Below are 6,148 nucleotides of genomic sequence, written 5' to 3'. Positions count from 1 at the left end.
GCAGACACTGGTATAACTGGTGAAGAACCTCCAAATTAAATTGCACTTGACCCTGCCTGTTAGCGCCGCGTGCGCGAGTGATTTCGCCAAACCCACTTGCACCTAGACTTAGCGCATGCTTGCACAAAAAATAACAAAACTTCATGTCCCTGCCCATTGACTTTGCGCATAGTGCTGTGCTTAGCGCTAGCACTCTTAAATTAAGACCCGTAGTGTGTTATATAAAAGTGTAGATAGTAGTTAGTCTAATGTTTTGTGTTTATAATTTATAATAATATACTAATTAATAAATTATTCTGCAATCCATTGTAATATTAATTTGTTGCGATTCCTGATCCATATATAAACACTAAACATCAAAAATAACTACTGTCGCCACTTTTGTATTGTGTTAAAACTATAAAGGATGTCATATGCACAATACTTGCTTTTGAAATCTTATGATGGCTAATACCTAAAATAAAGTGTTACCTATAATTTTAGGTAGGGGTCCATTTGTTAACATTAGTTAACTAACAATGAACAATATTAAGCATTTTTTTAATTAATGTAAATTTCAATATAGTGATACATTTTTCAAATCAAAAGTTGTTTTTGATAACGTTAGTTAATGGACTATGAACTAACAGTCAACAATAGTATTTTTATTAACTAACATTCGCAAAGATTTAGAAATGATGTTAAAAATAGATTGTTAATTGTTTGTCAGATGTCTAATGCATTAACTAATGTTAACAAATGTAACCTTATTGTAAAGTGTTAATGTTTTATACAGTAATTATTAATGGTGCGACCGTGTTCACAAGTTGTATGTCATTGTGGCTGTTTTAAAAGGGCTTTCTGAGTGGAGAAAAAATAGCTGTGAAAGGTTTTTCACAGTATATGCTTGTTCAAAAGCTCATCAAAGATTTTAGACCCAAAAATATGCCCCCAATTCCATTTCTTCCGCTATGAAAATGCGTGTATGGCGATGATTGTAAGTACTTGTTTACATAAGTTTTGCAATCATCGCCTATTGATGCTCTTGAGTCATTGGCACCACTTCCAACCAGGCAGAACGGAAGATCTTAAAAGAATTATGCCTCTATTGTAGCAACTAAACTAATGAATACCAAACAAGCCTGTACATGTCAGGAATTAATGGGATCCATTTTATTGCTATTGTCTATCACTTATGTAACATGTTCTGTCTAAAATTAAATCTCAGAGCGAAGGCAGTGCTGAGGTATCGTGGTTGAGGGAATTATTCTCAATGTGCCCAAGTTAGACGTTTTTCGCTTTCAGCTCGTTCCTTGTCGAATGTTGGCTTTTGTGGGGGCATTAGCTACTGTTGTGTGCTAATGTTGGCACACTGTGAAGGCAACAGACTTCAAAAGGGCTTCAATCAGGGCCTGGGAACGGTACTACCCTCATGGAGGAGCACGGCGCACCAACATCACTTTCCCAGTTCACAGCGGGGAGCATAGCAGCTCTCCGGCGAGCCTTCGGTACCATGTGGGCCTAGGGGTGTTTCGGCAATGTTTTGCTTTATTTGCTCCGTTTAGCATAAGTCGGCTGTCACATTTGGATGGCATTTTCATAAATTGATGGTGTGATTCGTAGTATCTCGGGACAGGCCTGAATGACTAAACGCGAGATGCTGAGGTTGCTGGTGAAAGAGAACCATGTGGAATGGACAGCCTCGCAGTGTAAATGTTTACAACCCCCTACTGTGGAGCTCCGAGTGTGACATCTTTCCAAACGGTGTTTGATGCTCCAAAAAGATGATTATATAAGAAATGAACAGTTTTATGATGATGAGTGTGACTAAAAAATTAAGAAATAATGATATATATTTTATTTTGACCTTATGGGCACTTTTATTTATACGCATTATAGATGGAGGGCAGGAAATGAGCTGGACTCGAACTTGTGTTGCTCACATGAGCACCATGGCTCAATGTGACATGCATTTACCACTAAGCCATTGAATTTATTTCTGCAAAAATGTGCCTAATGTATGAGTTTTAAAGGGAAAGTTTCATCCAAAAAATGTAAGTCTGTTATCATTTTCTTACTCTTGAGCAAATTGTTGTTCTGAACTCGATGATAGTGTCTTAGTCACCATTCACTTGCATTGCATCTTCCATACAATGATATCTAATGGTAATTGAGGCTATCTTTCTACCTAATGTCTCCTTTTATGTTCCAAAGAAGAAAGAAAGTCATATGCGTCTGGAACAACATGAGGATGAGTAAATGATGACATTATTTTTAGGTGAACTATCCTTTTGACAACTGATAACTAAATAGGGTTGATTCTGATTTCATGTCGACTTTAAAATAGATTAGGTTACATTTAATGCGTGTGAGTATCATAGAAATGATAAAAATATAAGCGTCTTTTAGAATTTGCATGTAATACATGTCAATTGGCCCTAGTGTGCATAGATTGCAAATGAATGGATGTTTGATTTCTCTTGCGTAAGACTTGATGCCTATAATAACATCTGTTACAAACCTACATTAAAAGACTGCCAATTAATACCCTACCATTGCTAGTTGTTGATAGAGATGACGTTTTTAGGGGTTAGAGTGGAAACCGATCTCGGCTCAATGTGTCAACAAATCAAAATGCAGAAATTTAACAAAATGTATTCTTTACCTAAGAGTTGAGACCTGTAAATAGCCATAATTCCATCAGATTTCCTTCTTTGTGTGTGAAAATTGAGCAACAGATTTTCTTATATTAGCTAAAGCTCTGTAATATACTGCCTGTCAAAACATTCATTTATTGCCGCACACATTCAAACCAACATGCTTGATTTGCCTTGTGCCACTAACAGCACGGAGGATTGTATTCCCTAGTAAGAGGTAAATGTTAAAAGCGGACATGTCATGGGTTATTTAGGGAAGAAGCGATGTTTATTTTCACTTGATCGTATGTGATATTCAGCTCTCTCAAATTGTGTTTAAGCACAAGTAAACACCTTTTGAATATTTTGAGACGTGTTGACAGACTTTGAGCAAAGATTAGGTCTACAATCAATCCAACCTTACAAATTAACTTGGGCCTAATTACCGTAAACATGTGCTACAATTGCCATAAGCTTCATGAAATCTCCCAGTACTTTAATTTAAATATACATTTTACCAACAGCACCATTTATGGTAAAGTTAGTGCTAAATTAAAGCAGTAAGCAATGACAGGTCGTGCATTACAGTCACATTACAGTTATTGCTTTTGAAAAGCAGCAGAAACTGTATATGATAAAAAACACCAATTAATTTACAGTCGTTAGTAGGCCTAAGCCTAACTTTTGGCTGCGGTCACAAGTGTGCGTTTATCTGTATCGTTTTTTCGAACGCAGCTTGTCCAATCAGAATTTAAAGCCAAAACCATCTGTATTATAATTGCAAATAATAAACCATGAATACTTATACAAACTGAATTTACATCCCAAATGAATGCTTAGTGATGGCATCAGATGGTAAGACTATAGTACTTTGATGTGTATACCATTGTAGTGAATGATTGCCATATTTATAAACCATGTTATTCACATGGTAATTCACGATATTTCGAAGATTACTATGGCATTACAATTACACATATCCATAAAGAACCATGATAACATCATAGTAATATATGTCCAAAAACATGGTAATACCATGGTACTTTTTTGAAAGTGTGACCCTCATTTGAAAAGCCAAAAAGAGTCTGAAGTTCATTGAAAGTCATTGAGTGCGTTGTTATATGTGCATGTCGCTTATGATGCACCGCTGCTGGTCACAGAGACGCCACATGATTCTCACCTTTTGCGTCTTGTGTGAACATGGCTTGTGCCCACATGCTGACAGAAGGTGTAATACTTCAGCTTTTAATAATATATAATTACAGTGTGCTCGTCAAATGTTGCAATATGTGCCACACATATTTATAAATTCACTTGGAGTTCAATATACTGCTCTATTTCAAATGTAACATTAATAGTGTTCGTATTAAGATTCTTTCTCATGTTGGAGACAAAGATCATTGTGTGTGTGTGTGTGTGTGTGTGTGTGTGTGTGTGTGTGTGTGTGTGTGTGTCAGCCAGATTGACAGACCGTAGGATATAGCATGATAGTCAGTGCCATGGAAGAGAATAGAATATGTATTCACACCACACCAGATGATTCACTTAATCAAACTCTCCAAAAAAGCTCATAGTTTTGTTTGGCAGCCAAAAGGAGTCTTTCGTTTCAGTGTATTCTTTACATTTTTAGTGTTTTTGCCTTTTAAAGAAATAAAAAAGGTTGTGTGTTACAGCCAAGAATATGATGTCTAATCTTAAATGTTTATTTGTACAGTTCACTTTATATTTCCCTCTATAATATACATATTGTAAACAAGTGAACATGATAAAACCACACTGGCATACATCAAGGCAAGGCTCAAGATAGATTTGAACTTAAATATTCCAGGTTCAATACAAGTTAAGCTCAATTGACAGCATTTGTGGCATAATGTTGATGACAACAAAAAATATATATATCCTTTTCATAAAAACAAAAAAGCAAGAATTGAGGTTACGGTGAGACACTTACAATGGAAGTGAATGGGGACAATTTTTAGGGGGTTTAAAGGCAGAAATGTGAAGCTTATAATTTTATAAAAGCACTTTCATTAATTCTTCTGTTAAAATATATGTATTATTTGAGCTATAAAGTTATTTAAACTGTTGTTTTTACAGTCATTTTAGGGTTTGTTGACATTACATCATCATGATTATAAAGTTGTAAACTAAAACTTTACACAGAAATGTTTAATAAGCAATTTTATCACAGTAAAATCATGTTAACAGGTTTATGTCTGGTGGCTATTTTTCTGAAACAGTGAGTATTTTAACGTTTACGGATTGTCTCACTGTAACCTCGATTTTCTTTTTTTTTATGAAAAGCATCGATGAGTCCAAATACATTTTTGTGGTAATCAACATTATTCCATAAATGCTGTTGATTGAGCTTCACTTGTATTGAACCCGGAATATTCCTTTAAAGTACTAGTAACCCTAAACCTAACCCTAACCTTAACCCATATTAAGTACATGTAGTTACCTATGCTAAATTGATCATTTTGTGCTAGAAAATCTCTTGCCATTATATCAAACACAGCTGAAAGCTATTTGGTTATAAAGCTTAACATTGTGTTTGTGTTTGAGCTGCCAAGGTACGCAATAGACTGGCATGTCTTGAGGTCAGTATTTGGTCAAATATGGCAAAAAAGAATCTGCTTTCTCTAGAAACTCATCAGTCAATCATTGTTTTGAGGAATGAAGGCTATACAATGCTTGAAAACTGAAGAGTTCATACAAAGTTGTACCTACAGTCTTCAGAGACAAAGAACAACTGGCTCTAACAAGAACAGAAATGTAAATGGTCTACACTTACATAGCGCTTTTTTAACCTTAGCTGTTTTCAAAGGGCTTTACACTGTGACTCATTCACACACACACACACGCATCAATGATGGCAGAGCTGCCATGCAAGGCACTAGCCTGCCATTGGGAGCAACTTGGGGTTCAGTGTCTTGCCCAAGGACACTTCGGCATGTCCTGTGGGCCGGGAATCAAACCGCCAACCCTGCGATTAGTGGCCGACCCGCTCTACCAACTGAGCCACAGTTGATGTGGAGATGTGGAAGGTCAGATGTGCAACTAAACAAGAGGATAAGTACATCAGAGTCTCTAGTTTGAGAAATAGACGCCTCACATGTCCTCCGCTGACAGCTTCATTGAATTCTACCCGCTCAACATCAGTTTCATGTACAACAGTAAAGAGAAGACTCAGGAGGCCTTATGGGAAGAATTGCAAAGAAAAAGCCACTTTTGAAACAGAAAAACAAAAAGAAAAGGTTAGAGTGGGCAAAGAATCACAGACATTGAACAACAGATAATTGGAAAAGAGTGTTATGGATCTTAACCCCATTGAACTTTTGTGGGATCAGCTAGACTGTAAGGTGCGTGAGAAGTGTCCGACAAGACAGACACATCTATGGCAAGTGCTACAGGAAGTGTGGGGTGAAATGTCACCGGAGTATCTGGACAAACTGACAGCTAGAATAACAAGGATCTGCAAAGCTGTCATTACAGCACATGGAGGATTTTAGATGAGAATTCTTAGAAGTAGT

Source organism: Xyrauchen texanus, chromosome 41 (assembly GCF_025860055.1).
Source record: "Xyrauchen texanus isolate HMW12.3.18 chromosome 41, RBS_HiC_50CHRs, whole genome shotgun sequence".
Classification (NCBI taxonomy): Eukaryota; Metazoa; Chordata; class Actinopteri; order Cypriniformes; family Catostomidae; genus Xyrauchen; species Xyrauchen texanus.
The sequence above is the reverse complement of the archived record's forward strand: the minus strand, read 5'-3'. Positions refer to the sequence as shown.